This window comes from Muntiacus reevesi, chromosome 17 (assembly GCF_963930625.1).
Source record: "Muntiacus reevesi chromosome 17, mMunRee1.1, whole genome shotgun sequence".
Taxonomy (NCBI): domain Eukaryota; kingdom Metazoa; phylum Chordata; class Mammalia; order Artiodactyla; family Cervidae; genus Muntiacus; species Muntiacus reevesi.
In genome coordinates, this window is record NC_089265.1 from 60,285,522 (window position 1) to 60,310,537 (window position 25,016).

Consider the following 25,016-nt stretch of genomic DNA (forward strand, 5'->3'; position numbering starts at 1 on the left):
ACAGATGTTAGATTTGACTTCTCTACCAAATAATTCACTGCAGGCCTAAGGCAAGGGAGGCACCAGGTTCCTGGGACACTGCCCTTGTTAAGACTTCTGAGTATCCAGGTCCCTGATTTCTGAAAGGGAAAACTGGACACAATGGACACATATCCTCTGCAATATGCTGATAATCCTGTGAGATTCTCCCATCAGATGAGAGCTCAGTCTGATACTTTAGGATAACATACTTTCTTTGTCACTAAATCAGAAGCGCAGTTGCGAAGAGCCTGGAGCTGAGACTGGCTGTAGGCTCAGCATGGGTGAAGAGTGACACGGCTGCTTAGCAAGTCCACAGCAACATAGGCAGCGTTGGCAAATGAGAAGAGGTCAAATTAATGGGCTGGAAGTGGGCAGCCCCATTCTAGCCTGTGCTGGCCAGTCCACAGGTGGATTACCACACTCCCCACCACAAGTCCCTTCAGAGAAGACAAATAACCTGAGTCCACAATGGGAAGAGGAGCAGGGTGAATAAACGTTGGGGCATAGAAGAAACTGGGAATCTTAGCTTATAGGGAAGAAGGCATGTGAGACCCTTTAAGAGCCACCTCCAAATATCTGAAAGGTTGTCATTTAGAAATAAGATCAACCATGATCTATGTGAAAACTAAAACCAATGACTGAAGACAAGCTGATTTTGACTCAATGTTAAGTGCTCCTTTCCTACCAAACAGAACTGGCTACCAGTGGGAAAGACTGCCTCATGAAGGAAGGCAGCCTCTGCCAGTGGGTGTTCAAGCAGAGATTCAATAACAAGCCGTTAAAAGCATGATGGTCAGTGAGATTCCAACTTGTGCAACTCAAAGCTAATGGCATCCGATGGCCATCTCAATTCCACAAAGTTTTGGGGCCAAGAGAGAGTACAGAACCTAGTTCCCAGAAGCAGCCTTTCCTGCCACTTCCCTCTCTGTTCTCAGCACACTAATTTTCTCTCCTTCCGTGCTGGTGGGAAGCAGGGCTCCATGAGAGGTGGTAAGTGAGACAAGGCTCAGCCCAGCCCTCTCAGCATGATTGGCAATTAGCTGGACTCCAGCCTTCCAGGGCTCACAAGCTCACAGCAGGTCACGACACTCCACTGGTGCTTATTTAGAACCCAAGGAAGGAGGCAGCCACAGGTAGCAGGGGCTTAATTCTGAACCCATGCTAACCAAACATTAACATTTGCATTTAAAAACAGGAGCAGGAAAAAGAGCAATGAAAACTCTACTCAATTAAAGCTGTTTGCAAATGCAAATATGCCTGACACAGAAGAGAAAGGGACTCCTGAGTGGCCACCCCTCTCCGTTGACATTTGTGACCAGACAGAAGAGGGGAGTGTATACATACGCCCGAGGAAGAAGAAATTGGAGTGGGTGGAGGAGTGGAAGATGAGGAGGGACAGAAAGATAATTTTGTTCTATACCACGAAACCTATAATTTCATTCTGACATGAAAATTAGCTCTGTAGCTAATTAGTTTTCTAATATCATTTGCTGCCATAGAAAGGATAAAAGTTTATGAATTTCTGAACCTACCTGAAAAAGAAAAAAGGGCTGCAAGTTTGCAAGATTCAAATCACAGGGCCATTTTAGGGGATTAGGCCTATCATTGCCTTTGTGCCCTAAGAGCCTCTAGGAGCAGGACTCGTGTGTCTGCACACCATCACCCTCGTGGCTGACTGGCTTCTCTGAGGAGCCCTCCAGTATTTGGAAAACCTCCTTGGACAGTGGAAGACTCTACGCTCTGCAGCACCCCACCACTGGTCCTAACTGTGCCCTCCTGAGCCTCTGAGCACACTTGCCCTCCTGCTGCCCAGGACCAGCCTACTGTGACTTGAAGTAATTTATGAATCAGGCCATGAGTCCACCTGGCAGCTGGCCCGCTTATCCTATCAAACATCTTCCCTTCACCTCTTTGGATTGTTCTCGACCACTTGGCCTTCCCTACCAAGATCACTGTGATCCATTTAGACGTAGAGCCTTCTCCAACTTCCAGAACTCAACCCAGCCTTCAGAAATATCTCTCCTATTTTTATTTTCCTTAAAATATAATTATTGTGTGTCAGCACGATGGCAGACTGTGAAGTTCTAACTCTCACGACTCCCATAGAAACACTGATACTAACAACCAGTCATGGATGAGAGTACCTTTATTAGAGCCTAAGAGTATAGCAGAGGTTTCAGGACCTGGGTGGAGCATAAAATTCAAGAATAGTGCACTGACGTGTCAGAAGAGCCATTTTCCTTCACCTATGCCAACCCTTCCCCAAAGTGGCACAGCTCAGGGCCACGAGAGACCCCCACGGCCCACGTTCTTCCCACGAGGGAAAGTGAGAGTGAAGTGGGCACCCAGCCTCCGCAGGCTTCAGGGCACGGGCCAGGATGCCCACGCCTACCCCATCCCGCCCAGAACGCCGAGGGGACGGGCTCAGGTGACTCAGCTGGGGAAGCTAGAAGCAGAGGGAAGGGGCGGGGGCCCAGAGCAGCCAGCATGCATACCTCAACAACCACTCACAGATCCCACTAACTAGCGTGCAGTCTTCAGTAAGAGCCCTAGAATAGATCAACAAAACTAGTGCTGGTTTTGTGAAAAGATAAAATTGACAAACGTTTAGTTAGACTAAGAAAAAAGACTCAAAGAATTAAAATTATAAGCGAAAGATGAAACAGTAAACTGATTTCACAGAAATACAAAGAATCATGAGACTACTATGAACCATTATACATCAACAAATTGGGTAACCTAGAAGAAATAGGTAAACTCCTAGACACATGAAGAGAGTGTGATTAGTGATACCAACATGGAATCACAGAGAAAGAGAAAATCTAAACAAGCCAATAACAAGCAAGGAGGTTAAATCAGTAATCAAACCCTCCTGGCTAAGAAAAGTCCGAGAATAGACAACCTCACTGATGAAACATTTAAGGAATTAATGCCAATCTTTCTCAAAATCTTCCAAAAATTTGAAGAGAAGGGAACACTTCCAAACTCACTTTACAATGCCAGCATTATACCAAAGCCAGACGAAAAAGTTTACAAGAAAAGAAAATTACAGGCCAATATCCCTGGTAAACACTGATGAAAAATCCTCAAGGAGGTACCAGCCCACCCATTCCACAGCACATCACGTGGACCAAACACCTGATCAAGAAGGCGTTGTCCCTAAAGTGATTAGTTCAACACATGCAAATCAGTCTCTGGTGTTCAGCCTGTCTGCCCTCTGATGGAGAAGGATGAGGGGCTCGTGGAAGCTTCCCGACGGGCGGACTGACTGAGGGGGAGACTGGGTCTTGTTCTGATGGGCGGGGCCGTGCTCGTAAATCTTTGATCCAATCTTCTGTTGATGGGCGGGGCTGTGTTCCCTCCCTGTTATTTACCTAGGGCCAAACTATGGTGGCCTATTGAGTGCAGCAAATTTGGAAAACTCAGCACTGGTCACAGGACTGGAAAATGTGTTTTCATTCCAATCCCTAAGAAAGGCAATGCCAAAGAATGCTCAAACTACCACACAATTGCACTCATCTCACATCAACCTAGACAGCATATTAAAAAGCAGAGACATTATTTTTGCCAACAAAAGTCCATCTAGCCAAGGCTATGGTTTTTCCAGTGGTCATGTATGGATGTGAGAGTTGGACTATTAAGAAAGCTGAGCACCAAAGAATTGATGCTTTTGAACTGTGGTGTTGGAGAAGACTCTTGAGAATCCCTTGGACTGCAAGGAGATCCAACCAGTGCATCCTAAAGGAGATCAGCCCTGAATATTCATTGGAAGGGCTGATGTTGAAACTCTAATACTTTGGCCACCTGGTGCGAAGAGCTAACTCATCCAAAAAGACCCTGATGCTGGGAAAGATTGAAGGTGGGAGGAGAAGGGGATGACAGAGGATGAGATGGTTGGATGGCATCACCGACTCAATGGGCATGAGTTTGAGTAAGCTCCAGGAGTTGGTGAAGGACGGGGAGGCCTGGCGTGCTGCAGTCCACGGGGTTGCAAAGAGTCAGACACGACTGAACTGAACTGATGCAGATAAATAAATGTGATATACCATACTAACCAAATGAAAGATTAAAAACCATATACTCATCTCAATAGATGTAGAAAAAGCATTTGAGAAAATTCACTTTCTTTTCATAATAAAAACTCTCAATAAGTTAGGTACAGAAGGAATGTACTTCAACATAGTAAAGGCCGTATATGACAAGACCACAGCTAACATCAGACTCAATGGTGAAAAGCTGAAACCTTTTCTTCCAAGATCAGGAGCAAGATGAGGATGTGCATTCTTGCCACTTCTAGTCAACCTAGTCCTGGAAGTCCTAGACAGAGCAATTAGGAAAGAAAGAGACATAAAAGTCATCCAAATCAGAAAGGAAGAAGTAAAACTGTCTGTGTTTGCAGATGACATGATACCATAGATAGAAAATCCTAAAGAATTCACCAGAAAACTGTTAGGATTAATAAATGAATTCAGTAAAGTTGCAGGATTCAAAACCAATATACAAAAACCAGTTGTATTTCTTCTATATATTAACAACAAATTATCCAAAAAAGAAATTAAGAAAACAAACATATGTACAATAGCACCCAAAAAAATACTCAGGAATAAACTTAACCAAGGAGGTGAAAAATCTATACACTGGAAACTATAAAACAATGATGAAAGATCCAGCAACTCCACTTCTGCTTATATATCCAAAGGAAATGAAATAAATACCTTGAGACATCTGTACTCCCAAGTTCATTATTGCAAAATTCATAGTAGCCAAGATATGGAAACAACCCAAGTGTTCATTGACAAATGAATGGATAAAGAAAATGTGGTATATATATTGCATATATAATATATAATGTAATTACACACATACATATATATACATGATATATATATATGATATATATATGATATTATTCAGACATAGAAAAGACTGAAATCCTGCCACTTGCGACAACATGGATGAGTCTAGATGACATTATACTAACTGAAATAAAGCTGACACAGAAAGACAAATACTGTGTGACATCACATATATGTGGAACCTAAAATAGTCAGTCATAGAAGCAGAGTAGGATGGTGGTTGCCAGGAGCTGGGAAGAGAAGGAAATGAAGACATGACAGTTAGCGGGAGCAAAGCTCCAGTTATACAAGTAAATCTGGAGATTTACTATATAGCATTGTGACTTAGTTAACAATATTCTTCTGTAGACTGAAAATCTGCTAAGGAGGTGGATCTTATATCGGGCTTCCCTGGTAGCTCAGTCGATAAAGAATCCAACTGCAATGCAGGAGACCTGGGTTTGATCCTGGGGTTGGGAAGATCCCCTGGAGGGGGGCATGGCAACCCACTCCAGTATTCTTGCCTGGAGAGTCTCCATGGACAGAGGAGCCTGGAGGAGGGCTGCAGTCCATGGGGTCATGAAGAGTCAGACATGGCTGAGCGACTAAATGCAGCACGGCACAGCCCAGACCTCACATTAAGCATCTCACCATAAAATAACAACAGCAATGAAGACTGAGTGGGAGGGGACTCTAGGAGAGGACGGATATGCTCTCAGCCTTGATGGTTTCCTGGGCAGAGCTTTTTACATGTCAGTCAAACCTCAGTAAAGTGTTTTTTATAAGTAATCATTATAGTCACATTTACTGAGCACATATTCTGGGCCATTTAACTTTTGCAGGAACCCTAGGAGTTAGATGTTCAATTATTATTTCCACTTAACAGTTGAGAAAACTGAGTCTCAGAGATGCTAATTTACTTGCCAAAGGTTACAGACCTGGTAAATTCTATAGCCAGGATTTTGAATCCCAGACTGTTATTTATTACTAGTATCACTACCTTATACATGCAGGACCTTTCACAGCTTGCTGATTATGACTGTTGTTACTCTGTGAATTCTCTCAGTCCCCCAGTGTGTGTGAAGAATGTGAGCCTCATAGAGATAGAGTGCCTGCCCCCATCCACAGATGGCAATCAGTGGTTCTGGAGTCGGAACCCAGGCTTTCTGTTCCACGCCCTCTTTACCACAGCATGCTGACACACACCTGCTAAATATTTTGCCCTAAAATTGTTTATTATGACTTCTATAAACACAACCAAAAACATTAACAAGTGAGATTAACACAGAGAAATATTGAATGACTGACTGTATTTAAACATTTTTTAGACCGTTTTCCACGGGCCCCTAAACATGGTATAATTCGATTCCAAGGCTTTCTACACACAGATAGATATCAGCTCCTGGTCACATATAAACACCAAGCTCTGGGTCCAAATGATTTCAGTCTATGACTCCTGGGGATGAGAATCCTTCAAAGCAGGCCATGAAGCTATAGAACCCCGCCCAGCTCCCCACCTATACAAAGCATTTTCCTGCCCTCCCTCCTTCCTGTTCCTCTCGCATTTGGAGGCTGGTTTTGCCCCATGACTACAACTCCCAGTCTGACACCCAGCCTAAGTTCTCCTGGGCTGGGGCCCATTTACAGTTCCTTTTTGGCCTCCCAACCAGATCTGGACAGTGTGCAACATGCTCCCTATAATCTGACCCTACTCCTTCCCATATTTCTTGATACCTATAGTTTGTAGTGAACTCAATCCCATACAATACACTTTAAAAAATAATGTCATCCATTTATCTGATAAGAGTCCACAATACACAGAGCCCCCAGTGAGTAAAAGTGGACACTTAGTAAAACTGGTAAAAGTGGTAAAAGTGGACTCTTGGTAAAAGACATTAAAGCTGTTACAAAAAACATCATCAGAGAGCACCGGGCTGAGGGGCGGGGTCTTGGGGGTGCGTGGGAGGGAGGCTTGGGAGGGAGGGAACGCATGTGCACTCACGGCTGGTTCATGTTGTCGTACTGCGGGAAGCAGCACGACAGTGTGAAGCGACTATCCTCCGATTAAACATAAACGCAAAAAATAATAAAATGTCTGTATCAAATTACCACTCTCCTCCAAACTATCATTATGAATTAAAAGTTACTTAAATGATTACATTCACTAGTCGTAACAAATTTATTTGGGGAGGTCTTAAAGAACAAATGTGAAGATGAATCATGCAATGCTCCCTGATGCTGAAATTTCTAAACTTCTCACAGAATATGAAAAGCAAATTTAGTTTTAAAGCATTTTCTTGCAGTTGCTGGGTCTTTGGGGACTGACTGTGGGTGTCACGTGGCTACTTCTATTAAAAGGTTTGTGATATCCAGTCATAGTACTCTTAAAAAACAGTTAGCATCTTTAGAATAGTATTCAGGAATGTTACTCATCGCAGCTCATGGAATCCAAAGAAGGCGGAGTCAAGGAAACGACACCTGGTTGATATCCAAAAACAGCCAGAGCCAGCAGTGGTTTGCGGCCTCAGTAGTCCAAGCAAGGAGTAGAACAGGACACGAGGCATGGGAGTAAACGCTTCCCATCTGCGTGTCTCTGGGTGTGTGCATGACTCGTGTCCAAGTCTTCTGTGACGCCAGGGACTGTAGCCCGCCAGGCTCCTCTGTCTGTGGGATTTCCCAGGGAAGAATACTGGAGTGGGTTGACATTTTCTCCTCCAGAGATCTTCCTGACCCAGGGATCAAACTGCTGTCTCTTCCGTCTCCTGCACTGGCAGGTGGCTGCTTTCCCACTGCGCCACCTGGGAAGCGTAAGTACTTCCCACAGCATTCCAAAGATGTGACCCCTAAATTCAGTTCTTCATTCCCAATAATGTCCCTTAAAAACGCGTAGCTTAGTTATAATGAGTGCACACAGCTTTGATGCCTTTATGTCTCATCGAAGAATACTCCCCACTTTCTGTTTTATGTGGTGTCTATTACACAGCTGAGCTTCACTCTTTTTTGGTGTAATTTCAATCTTTCAAAACTTGTGGGGAGGCTCTGCTTTCCTCACAAATGAACAAGAGTCCCTGCTCTCCAGACAGCCTCTCCTTTTGCCTCCCTGCTCTGTTAAACCTGCCACTGCCTCCCTTGGTCCCTCCAAAGTGGGTTCCACCTGAAGCAGGTTTGCTATCCTATCCTTTACATGAGTCCTCCACTCCTTTCTCCACATATTTCCCTCCCACCTCTTCATTTCCTCTATGGACCATATTTGCAGCTGACCCATCTAAGCCCATTCAGGCACCCTGTCCTCAGGAGGAACTCCTTTGATCCTGCTGTTTCCTTACTGAATCTGGTATTTAGTCTTAATGATTTTGTTTGTTTCACCTCATTCTTTACACTTCACACAATTCCTTCTGACAAGCATCATCTTGGGTTCTCCCATCAATCACTTTATTTTTTTTTTTCAGCTGTGAAATGTATGTTTATTGTTACTTCTGACCCATTGTACAACTAATCCAGCACAAATTACCAGAAACATTTTACATTATTTATTCAGGACTGTGGTTTCTCAACAACTTTGAACTTGGGGTCTTCAAATGTGAAGTTAGGGAAAGTGTTCATGTCTGCTTTATCATATATTTGGTCAAGCTTAAAAAGCTCCCTGTCCAGTTCTTGCTGATACTCTGGGTCAGCATCAACAGGTCCTCCAGGTGTCTGTCACCTAGTTCTATATTCTCTGGTCTTGTCCATGAAGAATTACCGTACAGGATCAGGTTGCTTATCAGATGCCACTGCTGTCAACGCCCATGCTCCTCCTCAGAGACTGAGACTGCAGAATGAGTGACAGTGGGCCTTAAAGGCCTCTGAAGAACCTGCAGACCCTGTCGCCTGCATTCAATCCCAAGCTGCCAGAGCTGCCACCGCCGCCTCCCTGTTCCCACCAAGCACTTCAGAGATATAATGGAAAGGAGGGTGCAGTGGGAAGGATGGCTTTTGAAAACTTGAATGCAAATGGCATGCTAACAAGCTGTGCTACCTACGGAAAATTATGTAGCATCTCTGAGCCTCTACGGGCTTCTCTGGTGGCTCAGATGGTAAAGAGTCTGTCTGCAGTGTGGAAACCTGGATTCGATACCTGGGTCAGGAAGTTCCCCTGGAGAAGGGAATGGCAACCCACTCAAGAATTCTTGCCTGGAGAATTCTGTGGAGAGAAGAGCCTGGCGGGCTTCAGTCCATGGGGTTGCAAAGAGTCAGACACGGCTGGGTGACTAACACTGAGCCTCTATTTACTGCAGAGGTTTGTAGAAGAGAAACTATTACCCCATCAACCAGGGCTGGAATACAGTGATCATGAAATGGTGAAAGGGAAGGAGTTCCATGAACTATAAAGAACTGTCCAGAAGTACACTGCTACTCTCCTAGCAATATCTCTGCAGCTATTAGCAGCTGTATTCCTCTTCCACCCACAGAATCAATGTTCTCATCTCTTCTCTTGATAACTTTTACTCCTGAGAGACTTGGCCCACTGACCTGCTTTAGTTTCACAGAAGGAGAAGCTGGGCCTTGATTCACTGCAGCTGAAAGTTTTAGTGTGGTAGTGGTCCGCCACATAGATAATTTCTTAAAATTTCCCATGGCACATCTCATTCCTTCTCAGTCCCTGGAGAAAAGCACCTGGTAAGTGGTTAAGCCGCGCCATCCTCACCACCTTGCCAGTTTACACATGTCTAAGAGGCAAGAGAGTAGCGCAGGCTTTGAGATACGATGGGCCTGGGTTTAGATCCTACCAACAGCCCTCACTAGGTGTATGACCCTGGGCAAGTCTCTTAGCTCTTTGAGCCTCAGTTATCTCACCTATAAAATGCAGACAATAATATCTCACATAGGCACTCAATAGATAATAATCATTACAATGATGATTATACTATAGAAATGTGAAGAATCTGTTTAAGGAGCGTCTAGCTTTACTGCTACTTTTACTGGGATTGTTCGTATTTCCTAATAACTTGTTAACCAAGTCCTGAGGTTTCCAGGAGCCACTGTGCCATTCACAGGCCCAAGGAGAGAACCTTGCTGCATCCGCGTAGATGACCTGTTTTTCTCCTGGGATATCTACCAAGATAAATCCCATTTCTCGTACCATGCTCCATATTGCCAGAAAATGGAAATGATACAACTCCTGGATTAATTCCAAACTGAGCCACTGAGAGGTCTCCAAATAAGCCCCTTATTCTCCTGCCTAAATCCTACCCATCTTCCAAGTCTCACACTCTCTGCTTCCCCTAGTGTTCTCGGATAACACGTCTTATCTCCTCTGTCCCGATACCTCCTGAAGAGCAAAAACCCTGCTACCATCTCACTGGGCAAGTTCAGAGTGGGGCTTAAGGGGAAGATGAGGTAGAGAAAATGGTACCAAAGACCCGTAGAGGAGGTAGAAAGATAAATTACTGAAGTCAGGGAATGGGAACCCAAGAGTTACTCTATGTTCAGACAGGATTTTCAAGATGGGAAAATGCAATCTAGTGTAAGAAAACAAATGAGAGAAGAGCTATGGGGACTTTTCACCCTGGAAAGATGCAGAATATCCTCACAAGGCTTTCCATATACAATGTTCTATAAGTCTGTGATTAAAATCCATAATGAAAAGCTAGATGTGAACAAAGAATAAACATTATTGTTCAATCAGTGCAGAAATTATCGTCAATTAAGCTAACTGGAGAGTCTCAAAAGAGCAGAGATGTTCAAACTGTGCTAGAGGGCTCCTCCTCTGAGCACTCTGAGTGAGTTTAATGCTCCTGCCTGCAGTACACCAGGTACTGTAGCTGCTCCCTGCTGGGGCCTCAGGGACAGAGCTGAGTTTGCTTCCTGCCTGCCTTCTCGGTGCCCAGCACAGTGACACAGTCCTTCCTCTTTAACTGGGGGCTGGACCACATTTCCTCACGCCTGAGCGAGCCGCAGGGTCAGGTCTTGAGTTGCAAAATTTTGACTCTAAGTCCAGAACCTTTCTAAGACAATGCAACCCCCAAGCTAACTGAGAAAACTCCATGAATATCTGCTGACAGAGACGTGACCACCAGCGGGCCCCTTCTTCCTTTACCTGTCTAACCCTGGCAGGAATGCCTCCTCAACCCTACCTGTGGGCTCAGCCTGGCCCCTAGTTCTGGACACTATCCTGGCCTGAGGTAAAGAGAAGCATGAGGCCTCAGTATAAGCATAACCAACATGGTGACTGAGACAACTCAGATCTAATCTCTTGGAGGGGAGACAAGACCTCCAATTCTTTTACCATCTAGTCAATGCTGTAACAACAATGGATTTGGAGTGCCAGCACCTTAAGAAATCACCTGTTTTCACTGCTCCTTGTACTAGTATAGACATAACTTTTCATAGCAAAAACCATATAAAAATTATAAGTTTTATTGTGCTTTTTGAACTTCACATTGTAAAATTTTATTTCTGCCTTGTTATCTAGTCTTTAGTGGTCAAGTGGCTGCATAGTATTCTATCAGGTTGTTATACCACAATTTACTTAATCAGCTATTCTGGGACACTTAGTTACTTTCAAATTGATGCTAAACAATACTATTATGAATACCTTTTCTGGGAACTTAGAATTACTTTCAAGGTTAGATGTTCAGAAATGGAATCAATGAATCAAAGAATAAGAGCTTTCAAAGACTCAATACAGAGTATCTTTTTTTACAGCCTTGGCTTTATTTTCATTTAGTCATATGTGCTTTAAAAAATGTACACATGCTTGTAAAATACCCAAATCTCAGGAATTAGAAGGGTGTAAAACAAGGGGCTTGAGGTGAAAAGAATATCCTAGGCTTCAAAACAAACAAAGCCAACTCAAAAACTTCTTTGTTCAAAATTCAAAGATATTTTGTTTTAAATGACACCTAGGTGTTTTTTTGTTTTTTTTAAAGAACATCTTAGGGACAAAACTAAGCTTCTGTGTTGCCTGAGGCAAGACCTAGCTTCTCTTCCTTGGAGACCTTTGGCAAACATAGAAGCCATAACCTGCTGGCCTCCATGTTCACCCCTCACCCTGCCCTCTGGAGGGCTACAGGGTATGCAGGATGTGGTCAATCTTGCTGACCAGCTCCTGTCGCTTTCCTGAAATGAGCTGCTTATTCTCGACGTACATGTCTTTCTTGAGCTTGCCGGCCACCAGCCACTCAGCCTCCACTGCTGACTTCAGGACCAGCTCCTTGACCTGCGCGTCCAGCTTCTGCATTTCGCTCACTTTGTCGCAGAGGTTGGAGCCCTCGGCCTTCAGCCTGGACTGCAGCAGTGCCACCTCACTGGTCAAAGCCTTGTGCTCCGTCTCCAGGCTCTTCTTGCTACTGCTGAGGGTGGACACATCCCGGGACTGTTTGTATCTACTGACCGTCTTGTCAAAGTGGTGGTAGAGACCTAGTCTCTTGCTGACCAGGGTCAAGACCTGCTCTATTAGGCAAGCCACCTTCATCCTGGCTTCTGCAGCTGGATCCTTTGTGATGGACACGTCCAGCCTGACACAGATGACGACAGTGAAGAGTAGGATGAAGAAGGCGGCCACCAGCAGCAGGGGCTCCTGGAGCATGCGCACCCTGCTGAAGGTGTAGTGCACCACGATGTCCCGAATGTGCTGTTCCACCAGGTTTTCCTTGCGGGCCACGATCACAGGGCGGCCACAAGTGTCCAGGTAGGTATAGTGCAGTTCGTCAGGGGCTCGGCTGATCGCATAGGGACTGTCCACCTGGATGTTCCTGGCCCCTTCAGGGAGGATGATCTTCACCGTCAGAGAGTCTATCACTTGCTCATCAAACACGTGGTCCACCAGCCTCATCTTCAACATATACTGGTCTCCCAAATTATAGAGGTACTCATAGCTTGGGAGGTTGTAGCCAATGATGTAATGAGTCTTCCACCCGCCAAAGAGAGGGAAACGAGGCTTCACTTCCATCTCCACCGAGTCATCCAAAGTAAGGAGGTGTCTGGTGTAAATGCTGCCAATCTCATCCCGGTAATACACATCCTGGGCAGAGGCAGGAAGGATGGTCTTAAAAGAACGGATGGAGGAGCTGCCACTATGTGTCCATCTGTCATACTCATAACGAGAAAAAGACCCCTTCAGCGCAGCCCCCGTGTGCTTCAGGTTCACGTTTTCTTCCACAGCAATATTACCCCAGTGGGAGACCTCGACGACTCGGGTCATGCCGCTGACGGTCAGGAAAGGGCTGTTGTTCTCGGAATGTACTCTAAAACTATCCTGACTGTAGGCAGGGGTGTCGTGGAAAGGGCCGTAATCCAGGAGGTTCTCGTGGCGCATGGGGTTGCCCAATTTGGTATAGTTCTCCACGTTTGGGGAGGCGAGCTTCACACGCATGGTTTGCGTCTTGGTCGGGTAGGGAGAGTAGAAATAATGATTCCCCTCAAACACCACAAACTGTTTCTCAGACTGGGTGATCTGGGTTGGATATGGCTGAATCGCGTGGGTATAAACGGCTTCCACAACGACTGAAACCTCGGCCCCAGGATCAAGAGCAGCTGGGAGTTGGACTGTGAAGAATCTCCCGCTTTTACCCTTAATTTGGGTCTCCCGTACGTCCAGACTGTTGGTTTCCTCATCCACTCCCGTCACCTGCACGCCGAGGTGTGCCAGCCGGGCCTCCAACTCGGGCTCCAGCGCTACCAGGAAGGAGGCGGCGCGGGCCGAGGAGTCGCCGCCCGCGTGCGCCAGGACCACCTCGGCCGTCACCTTGGCCAGGTGGCTGCTCAGGTCCAGCGTGCGCCTCACCTCCTCGTTGACCAGAGGCGGAGCCTCCGCGGAGGCGCTGCCCGGCTCCGGGGCCCAGGCCGCCAACAGCAGCAGCAACGGCAGCAGCGGGACTGCGGGCGCCTCCATCGCCGCGACCCCGCGGAGCCCCGCCTGCGCGTGCGCGTGCGCGCCCTGCGTTCCCCACAGGGCGGCGGCCCATTGGGCCACTCGGCTCCCCAAGATGGCGGCGCCCAGCCCACAGTTGGTATTTAAGGAGGTACGTCCCCCACCATAATAGTGCTGCTTTTTTTTAAATTTATTTTTTAATTGAAGGATAATTGCTCCACAGAATCTTGTGGTTTTCTGTCATACATCAATATTGATTCTTGTTGAGGTATCTTTAATGACTTTACATGACTATAAGCAACGTGTAAGTAACTATTCCAGTTTTAGCACATCACCTCTAACAGACATGATTATCTAACATTTTTGCAGTTTAGAATGTATAGTCAGTTCAGTTGCTCAGTCGTGTCCGACTCTCTGTGACCCCATGAATCGCAGCACGCCAGGCCTCCCTGTCCATCACCACCTCCCGGAGTTTACTCAAACTCATGTCCATGGAGGCGATGATGCCATCCAGCCATCTCATCCTCTGTCGTCCCCTTCTCCTCCTGCCCCCAATCCCTCCCAGCATCAGGGTCTTTTCCAATGAGTCAGTTCTTAGTATCTCATTAAATTTTCTTGTACTTCTTTACTCACTGGTGAGTTGGAAGGTTTCCTTTATGCTTGTTACTAACCACATGGCCTCTTGTACATTTTGAAAGAACAAGAGCGTTTGCTCTAGTGGCCCAAATGTTTGGGCTCCTGCATTTATAAACGGTTCTCCCCTGCTTTGGCTTTATAACCTATTTGCTAATCTCCCTGACACCACTTGATCCATTATTTGTGCACTGTTTAACCAAAGTCTACAAACGTGGAAAGGGATTAAGACAATGTCACTTGCAGTTTGGGTTCCAGTATAAATTCCTTTTTTTTTTTTAAAGCTATGTGGCATTAATTGATTCACTTTTTCTCTCAAAGCCTCTTTTCTCACTTATCTGCTTACCCCACAGTGTTATACGAGAACTATAAGCCTTGTAAAAGCAGGGTCAGACAGTTTTTTCTGTAAAGGGCCCTACAGTAACTATTTTAGGCTTACAGATCATATGGTCTCTATTACAACTACTTAACTCTATTGTACCATGAAAATAGTGTAGACAATGATAGTCCATTAATAAGCATGACTGTGTAGTCTAGCAAAACTTTTTTAGAATATAAAAATTTAATTTTATATTTATGTATAAACATTTGTATATAAATATATGTAGATATGTAAATAAATTTACATTTAAATTATATAATAAACATGTTACAATATGACATATATAACATTTACATATTATAATATATAATTACATTTACAAATATTATATAATTACATATAATTAAATATGCATATTATTTAATTTTATAAAATTTTCATGTATCACAAAATATTTTTTTTCTGCTACTTCCTTTTTTATTTGCTTAAAAATAGTATCAGGTTGGTAACAATTTTACTACTCTCCCTGTTTTTTTTTAATTTTTATTTATTTTATTTATTTATTTTAATTGGAGGCTAATTACTTTACAATATTGTAGTGGTTTTTGCCATACATTGACATGAATCAGCCATGGGTGTACATGTGGCCCCCATCCTGAACCCCCTCCCATCTCTCTCCCCATCCCGTCCCTCAGGGTTGCCCAGCGCACCGGCCTGTCTCATGCATCAAACTTGGACTGGTCATCTGTTTCACATATGGTCATATACATGTTTCAATGCTATTCTCTCAAATCATTCCACCCTTGCCTTCTCCCACAGAGTCCAAAAGTCTGTTCTTTACATCTGTGTCTCTTTTGCTGTCTCGCATATAGGGTCATCGTTACCATCTTTCTAAATTCCATATATATGCATTAATATACTGTATTGGTGTTTTTCTTTCTGACTTACTTCACTCTGTATAACAGGCTCCAGTTTCATCCACCTCATTAGAACTGATTGAAATGTGTTCTTTTTAATAGCTGAGTAATATTCCATCGTGTATATGTACCACAGCTTTCTTATCCATTCATTTGCTGATGGACATCTAAGTTGCTTCCATGTCCTAGCTATTGTAAACAGTGTGGTGATGAACATCGGGGTACATGTGTCTCTTCCAATTCTGGTTTCTTCTGTGTGTATGATATTTTTGCAGCTACTTAAAAATGTAAAATGTAACACCATTCTTTGCTCATGCTCTATTACAAAAACAGGCATTAGGCTAGATTTAGCCCACAGCCTATAGTTTGCCAACCTCTGCCCTAAAGCCCTATCCAACAGCATGAGATCCCATGGGACGGTAAAAAAACAAATAGGTACCCAGAATAGGCAACAGTCTGTCATTGATTTTTCATTGTGAAAACAAGGAACAGGGAAGGTGTTGTGATTTGCCCAAAGCCACATGGCCCTCCAGAGGTAGAACTGGGATTTCCCTCAGATCTGCCTTTTTCCAAAGCCCCAAGCACTGGCTGCTGTAGCAGCTGCCTCTCCAGTCAGTGGTCTCAGCCCTGGGCCTGCTCCTGCCTATTCCTGACCTTCCATCCTTCCTCAGCTTGTTCCACACTGCCCCACCCAAAACCAGGGATGCCATAGTAGCATCAGCATTTAGGCAAGAAAGAGCAAACCCAGTTCTTTCGGCTCCTACAAAGAGGCCCTTGATTCTCCACAAAGTCATGTACTTGCAGGAATCAGGCACCCATCTTCCACATTCACAGAGATGTTCAGTGGTATACAGACTACTGTGTGCCTGCCACAGTGTTCACTCACTCACTTGTCAGGCATCTCAGATTATAGATCATCTCCCTCATGATGTGTGATCAGAATCATATTTTTCTTTTTGTCTGCTTTTGAGGAGCTTTTACTCTTGGAGGACAAGGCCAGCAATAGTAACAAAATCACCACTGTGGGAAATAGGAAGTAGTATTGACAGGTACAGGAGTATCCAGTGGAAAGAGGATACAATTTGGAAGACTTTCACCAAAGTTCAAGTTGATTCTGCCATGAATTATCTGATCCCCCGAGGCTTAGTTTCTTAGCTGAAAATGAGGATAATGAACTTCAAATGAGAACATATACAGTGTGTGCTTTGAAAACTTTAAAGTGCTATACAAACTCTAGTTAACAGTATTATTACCCATCTTGTACAACTCCAAACACTAACTTGAACCCTGACCGTCTCGGCCTGATTTGAAATGTGATATTTGTTGTCTTCTTTAGAAGCTCCAAAGCCGTGTTTTCAGATTTCTTTCCCCCAAGCCTTACTTGATTTCCTGAGTGAATGGAGACTGAATTCATTGTGAATTCTCCTGGCACCAGCACAGATCCGAAGTATATGGGTTTGAAGTGACAAAGGATAGGATGTCACTGCAGGGGCTTGTGGGGCTGGCAGCACGATTAGCAGAATGAGCCCCATCTTCCCTGGCAGTGGTATCGGCCGCCTCTGCAAGGCTGCCTCTCCAAGGCTGCCACCCGCGCTGAGCACGTCACAAGGCTTCCTGCAGCCTCAGCTCTCAGCCTCGCCAGGCCCTGAAACCCCAGGGATGGCAGATACACACCTCACCCTGGCTCTCTGGAGACGTAAGACATCTGGACAAGCATTCTTTCCTTAGGTTCTGATCAATGCCTGTTAACCCTGTATCACTTGGTTCATTTTATTCATTTTACTTATGGGGAAATTGAGGCTCATAGAGTAAAGATGGCTCACACTGTCTAAAGATAGCTAAGCCCTGTTCTTAGCTACTACTAGGAGACTTTGGTGCAAGTTCCTATTCTGCAACAGACTAGCTATGTTACCTTGATTGACTTATCATTGGTGAAAGGTGATTAATTCTATCATCTATTAAAATTAGCATTTCAGTAGCACTTTAGAGTTGATCCACTGTATTCATAATCTAATCCCTACAATAAACATTAAGACAAGGGGCATTGCGGTAATCTGCATTTTGTCTAAAAGGAAAGACAAGCTCAGAGACATTAAGTGATCTGCAAAATTACGCAGCTAAAAAATGGCATCTTCTGATTCCAAATAAAATACTTTCTTCACCAATGCATATGACTCAAATTCCTCAATAATGAAAAGGAATTAAAACTCGTCTTGAAAAGCTTACAGGATATATGTGAAAGTATGCTGAAGTAAAAACTACTCAACCATCAGTTCCTAGCATCTTGAAAATGAAGGCTTCTATTAGTTATCTATTGCTGGGGAGTAAACCACCTCTAAGCATAGCAGTTTGTAACAGTGAACATTTAAGTTCTCATCCAGTTTCAGAGGGTCAGGAATATGGGAGCAGCTTAACTGGGAAGCTTTGGCAAAGCTGCATCTCAAGACTTGACCGGCGCTGGAATCCTCTTCCAGGCTGTCTCCTGTGGTTGGCGGCTGGAGGCCTCTATTCCCCCATAGTGGGGATGGGCGGTGATCTCCATGGGCTGCCTGAGTGTCTTTCTGATGTGGCAGCTGGCTTTCCTTGGACTGAGTGATCCAAGAGAGACAGAGTATACCCAATACAGAAGCTGCAGTCTCTTTTTAACCTAATTAAGAGTGACATACCACCACTTTTGCCGTATTCTATTCTCTAAGTCCAACCCACACTCAGGGAGAGAGCATTACACCCATGCATGAATATCATGAAGATCATTTTGGAGACTGGCTACTATAGGATCCCTTTATAATTCTAAAGTTTTTGTTGACTCCCATGAGATGAATATCATAATTTTTATGTCATCTGTTTTACTGATAAGATATTAAACTACATGAAATTGCCCCAATTTGACTATTTGTGACCCACAAAAAAATGGTCATTTCATATGGTTCAGCCTAATTTATAATGTTTGAAAGCAGTTGATGCCAACAGTTCAGTCACGGAGCTGCTATTCTACATAGTTACTGAAAAACTTTTATGGGCAGAAACTGATCTAGCTCCTGGAGGTACCATGGTGAATGAGACGGGGCAGATCTTTCCTTTCGTGGACTCACTAAGTCAGGAACTGTGGGCTTGAGGCCAAGGACTCGCACCTCCTCATGCCCACAGGTGCCTCTGGTGCCGCTGAGCCCGTGGCCCAGCGCTTGGGAACCTCTGGTGCGCATCCCTTCTCGCCTTCTCCACCTCCCGTTTACCCCACAGCCCACAGCACGGGTTTCCACTTCGCCACTTCACAGAAATTGTTCTTGCTTATATCATCACCATGAACTCTTGAGAGCCAAGTCCATTAGCCCTTCTAGACTTCTCTTCCTTTCTCCCTGTGGCATGAATACTGGCCGCCTCTTGCTTCTTAAACCACCCCTCTGGCTTTAACAGCACTCCCCTTCTGTTCTCCTCCTGCCTCCGCTCTGGTTGCTCCCTTTCACTGTCCTACTGCTGATCCTCCTCCCCTCCCCCGGGGCGAGCGGTGCCACTGCTCAGCGTTCTGGCTGCAGTCTACCCTCTCACTCTCCACAGTGTTCTGGGGGACTTCCTCCACACCCCTGGCCTAAGCAGTCTATGTCAATGACTTGAAACCCTGTACACCAGACTTCACTCCCCAGGGCTCGTCAGCACACAATACTCAATAGACCTCATGATGTACCCCATTTATTCATGAAGGATATTAATAAATATATCCTTAGTTAGGGCCCAGTGGTCCAGAGCTATTTATTAAGCTATTTATTATTGGATTATAACTACACAAACAATATAATTGAACTCAAACTACATCGTGAACTTCTTGAGGGCAAGAGCTAAGTCCCGTTTATCTCTGTGTCCTCACATTGTTCAGCACTCTGAGAGCAGAACAGAGGACTCGGCTGAAACTGACTTGTGTCTTGTTTCTCAATGCCTCCCTCATCAGCAAAGAGACAGAAAAAGTCTGTGTTCCTGCCCCAGCACGGTAACCAGTCTTGTTTCAGAGGAGTCACCAGGTGAGAGTGAGCTTCTCTAAAGACAAGCGCGGAATGATATTTTTGTGTTTTAAATTCTGAGATCGAAAGGGACAAGGGGATGGAAACAATTTATTGAGTGCTTAAGGGAAGAGGAGGACAGGGAAGAAGAAAGGGTGGTACAAACATGACTTTCTTTGCACATGTGTATATGTGTGTGCATATGCATATTATCTCTGCATGTGAAGGTTATATACATAGTATATGTATATGTGTGTACATACATTATTCTACAGCACATATATGAAGATCATGTTGTTGTTGTTCAGTCCCTAAGTTGTGTCTGACTCTTTGTGACCCCACAGACTGCAGCACGCCAGGCTTCCTTGTCCTTCACTATCTCCCAGACTTTGCTCAAATTCAGGTCCATTGAGTCGGTAATGTTATCTAACCATCTCATCCTCTGTTGTCCCTTTCTCTTCCTGCCTTCAATCTTTCCCAGAGTCAAGGTCTTCTCCAATGAGTCGGCTCTTCGCATCAGGTGGCCAAAGTATTAGAGCTTCAGCTTTAGTATTAGCCCATCCAATGAATATTCAGTATTGATTTCCTTTAGGGTTGACTGGTTTGATCTTGCAGTCCAAGTGACTCTCAAGAGTTTTCTCCAGCACCACAATTTGAAACCATCAGTTCTTCAGTGCTCAGCCTTCTTTATGGTCCAACTCTCACATCCATACAGGACTACTGGAAAAACCACATCTCTGACTATGTGGACCTTTGTCAGCAAAGTGATGTCTTTGTTTTTTAATACTCTGTCTAGATTTGTCATAGCTTTCCTTCCAAGGACCAAATGTCTTTTAATTTCATGGCTGCAGTCACTGTCTACAATGATTTTAGAGCCCAAGAAAATAAAATCTGTCACTGCTTTCACTTTTTCCCCTTCTATTTGCCATGAGTGATGGGACTGGATGCCATGATCTTATTTTTTTGAATGTTGAATTTCAAGCCAGCTTTTTCACTCTCCTCTTTTACCTTCAAAAGGCTTATTAGTTCCTCTTCACTTTCTGCCACTAGAGTGGTTTCATCTGCATATCTGAGGTTGTTGATTTTTCTCCCAGAAATCTTAATTCAAAATTCAGGCTTAAACTGAAGAAAGTAAGGAAAACCACTAGGTCATTCACGTATGACCTAAACCAAATCCCTTATCATTATATGGTAGAGGTAATGAATAGATTCAAGGGATTAGATCTGGTAGACAGAGTGCCTGAAGAACTATGGATAGAGCTTCATAACACTACAGGAGGCAGTGACCAAAACCATCCCAAAGAAAAATAAATGCAAGAAGGCAAAGCAGTTGTCTGAGGAGGCTTTACAAACAGCTGAGGAAAGAAGAGAAGCAGAAAGCAAGGGAGAAAGGGAAAGATATGCCCAACTGAATGCAGAGTTCCAGAGAAGAGCAAGGAGAGATAAGAAGGCCCTCTTAATTGAACAGTGTAAAAAGTAGAGGAAAACAATAGCATAGGAAAGACTAGAGATCTCTTCAAGAAAACTGGAGATATCAAGGGAACATTTCATGCAAGGATGGGCACAATAAAGAACAAAAATGGTAAGGACCTAACAGAAGCAGAAGAGAATAAGAGGAGTGGCAGGAATACACAGAACTGTAGAAAAAAAGCCTTGTTGTTGTTCACAGTGGCCACAGGACTGGAAAAGGTCACTTTTCATTTCAATCCCAAAGAAGGGCAATGCCAAAGAATGTTCAAACTACCACACAGTTGCACTCATTTTACATGCCAGCAAAGTGATGGCCAAAATCCTTCAAGCTAGGCTTCAATAGTATGTGAACCAAGAACTTCCAGAATGCACAAGCTGGGTGTCAAAGAGGCAGAGAAACCAGAGATCAAATAGCCAACATTCATTGGTTCATAGAGAAAGCAAGGGAGTTTCAGAAAAACATCTACTTCTGCTTCATTGACTACACTAAAATCTTTGACTGTGTGGGTCACAACAAACTGTGGAAGATTCTTAAAGAGATGGGAGTATCAGAGAAACCTGAGAGACTGGTATGCAGGTCAAGAAGCAACAGTTAGAACCTGACGTGGGACGACTGACTGGTTCAAAATTGGGAAAGGAGTACATCAAGGCTGTATATTGTCACCCTGTTTATTTAACCTATATGCAGAGTACATCATGTGAAGATCATATATAAATATATAACACAGTGCTTCACATGATTATTATGTAAAGTAAATGAACTAATGTAAATAAAACACTGAGCATGTATCTGGTACATAGTAATGAAGCATTCTGCTCTCTCCAAAATCCTACTTGCTTAAGCAAAGACAAAATTACAAAGCATTTCCATTTGAGTCAGACCTAATTGTTAAGCCTAACATTAGGCCAGAGAGAGAATAACTGCACTCTTGAAATTGTATACCTAATTTGTACAAAGATGCATATGCTTTTCTGAGGATAAAAGCCATAATTTTCATGAGATACACAAAGGAGTCCTTGTCTCTAAAAATTTCCAGAATGCCTAGGAATCAAGTGCAGGTCAACATTTCAACAATTGTTACCATTCTTACTTATTCTTAAACATACTACTTTCCCAATCAAGATGTGCATCAGTGACTCAGAGATCCTCCTTTTAAGGAGACTAGTGGAATCTTCATTCATTCATGCCTGTACTCAAGCATTCATTTATGCAATAAGCAATCATTTGTACTGACTCTATGTTTGACATTGCTAAGCCCAGGGTACAGAGACACACAGACTGTAAGATCATTCAAAAGACAACTACCTGAACTGTGATGAAGGCTTAAAGTAACCAAAAATTTGAAAAAGGAACAATCCTAGCAGCTTAGCAGCAATAGCTTCAAAATCTGCTACTGTCAACAGCAAGAAAAGCTGTTCTAAGGAAGGGAGATCACTCAGCAGTAGGGAGCAGAAGTGTAACAGAGAGTGTTTTCTCTCTAACTGGGCAGAAGCTAAGGAAAGATAGTCTCCCAACCCCAGCCTCCCAGCCCTGCCTCTTTATTTTTAGCTTTAATGAACTGAAAACTTTCCTTTATGTTTTTTTTTTTTTCCTTTAACTTAGTGTGAATTGTGGGCTCTTGAAATCTTTGAAGTGGGAAAGTCCCTAATCTACAGACACAGCATACAAATTAGGTCTCATCTTGAAAATATCCAATGTCAGGGGTCTTACTAACTTGAGAGGTCCATTCTATATTAAATGGGCCTAATTGTTAGTTGTTTCTTCCTTGTTTTGAGCTAAAATTTGCTCTAATTTTCACCTCAAAGTCCTAATTCCATCTTCTGGGATAATACATGTCTTCCATAGCAACATTTTTAATTAATGGGTTATAAAATAAATTTTGGAATTATATCCAGTATCATAATCAATGCAATTGAATAGGATAGGATGGGCTAATATTAGAAAATAATAGAATTATAGCATGTGAGAGAGACAGGTTTTGTTTTTCAAGGTATTTCAATTGTTTATAGATTTATGTAAATGTGTACCAGGTTTGATACTAAATGTCTTTCTTACTATGGGTTGCCACTGAAAAGTTCAGGAAGTATCAGTTCCTTCAGGTTAGGACAGCTGTGTCATGGACCCCTATGTCTTCTGTTCTTCAGATTCACTGCCCAGTCTTCTGTAACACTTCTCATTTGTCTTCGTTTCTAGTCTCTTCCCTACCATGGTCTAGCTTCTCTGACAAGACTCTTTCTTAGATGTTCCACTTGAGATGGAAGGCACAGAACCTCTCAGATAGGACAAGACTGGGGGTCGCGCAGACGATGCACACCTTGGGGCAGGAAGACAGGCAGGAGTTCTGCCCACTACAGTGTTTGCTAAGTTCTCAGATGCCCTCAGCAGTGGAGCACCAAGGCCATTGCTCCCATCACCAGAAAGCTTCCAAAAGGGCGTTTGTGGGAGACTTGAATTCAAAACTGTATAATGCACAGCTGCTCTACCTGATTTCAGAGCAGTGCCAAGAGAGAAAGCAGACCACCATCCTGTGCGCTCCAGGCCCACTCACACTTATTAACTTGCTGAATCTGTGGGCTATGCAGTATCATTTCACCTCACTTTACAATAAGAAAACTGAGGCTCAGAGATACAAATAAAAAAACTTGATGTATTTTAGGACTGTCATAAAACTTGCAGTAAATGGTCATCAGACAACCTACAGTGTGCTATACATCAAAATGGTGGTAGCTCTCACTTAAATAGCATTTCATTGTTTTCAAAACACTCTCATATCCCTAGTCCAATCATCCAGGGGTATGTACAGGGCTCATGATAGAACTTCTATCTTCCAGATGAGAACACGGGTCCAGGGAGATTATGTTAGTTGTACAAGACCACACAGCTAGAAGGTGGTACAACTACCTATAACTTGAGAGCCAACTCTAAATCCAATGCTATTTTCATGGGCCTCTCTGCCTAATGCTGACAGATTTACTCAGACCTACTGAAGCAAATGTTCTTTATTTTCTCGGGTCTGGAAATTTACAAAGAGATTCGAGGATGCTAATGCTTTATCTGGCTATCCTGTTATGGCCAAGACAGCAGGAGTGTTTGTGATTCTAGAATAAGATGGATTCTTCCCATAAATGGCCAACAAGTTTCGGCCAAGTTGTAAACATTGTTTACATCAATCTCAGACAGTAGGTGAATCTGGTCAGGGTGCCAAGGGAATATATGAGAAAATCAGGCAGCATTAATCTCTGTAGCACGTGTGAGGAAATAAAGACCCCCTTGACTGATGGTTGGCTTGATACGTCTGAAGAGGATTAAGTTTGGCTGTGACAGAAATGGCTGGGGAGCCAAAGTGAAGAGAACTCGATGAGGTATGGCCTTCAAAGTTTAAACTTCTAATCTCCATGGACCAGAGTGACTTCGTAAGGAATTCAAGAAGAACGCAACTCACTCAACATATAATAGGATCCTGATATCCTAAGAGTGTTTGCCTGAGGCCAGAAAAAGGAAAGAAGTGTGCTGGTGCCCACTGTGGGGTGAAGTCTCAGACAGACTGGCAGTTCTGCTTTGATAACTCAGGGCTATGGCGGTATTACGGGCTTGATGACATTTGCAGGGGTTGACACCCACCCAAACTTATCTTCTAAAACGAAGAGCTTAATAGATAGAAGCAGCAGCTAAACATATCCATGCATTCACCCAAACTAGCAGACTGGCAAAGTCAAGCCCAGCAATAAATGGAATTTAATCTCTGGAGTTTAACCCTAAATACCATCAATGGATTTCTGAGGTGATTCTCTGACCGTGTCCCCCCAATCCCTGCTCACAGGTTTTTCTTCCTTTAGGGGTTTGTTTTTTGATAATAAGCTCTCCTTGCATTTGCAAAATATAAAAAAGTGAACTTCCAGATGGACTTCTTAAAGTGCAATCCAAACATGAGGGAAACAAGAAACCCAAAAGTCAAAGGAGAGTGGGAGGTT

At 43.7% G+C, this 25,016-nt stretch overlaps 1 pseudogene; it reads right to left on the reverse strand.

Moving 5' to 3' along the window:
* Positions 1–11,904: 11,904 nt before the first annotated feature.
* LOC136148680 (dolichyl-diphosphooligosaccharide--protein glycosyltransferase subunit 1 pseudogene) lies at positions 11,905–13,731 on the reverse strand (annotated as a pseudogene).
* Positions 13,732–25,016: the final 11,285 nt, after the last annotated feature.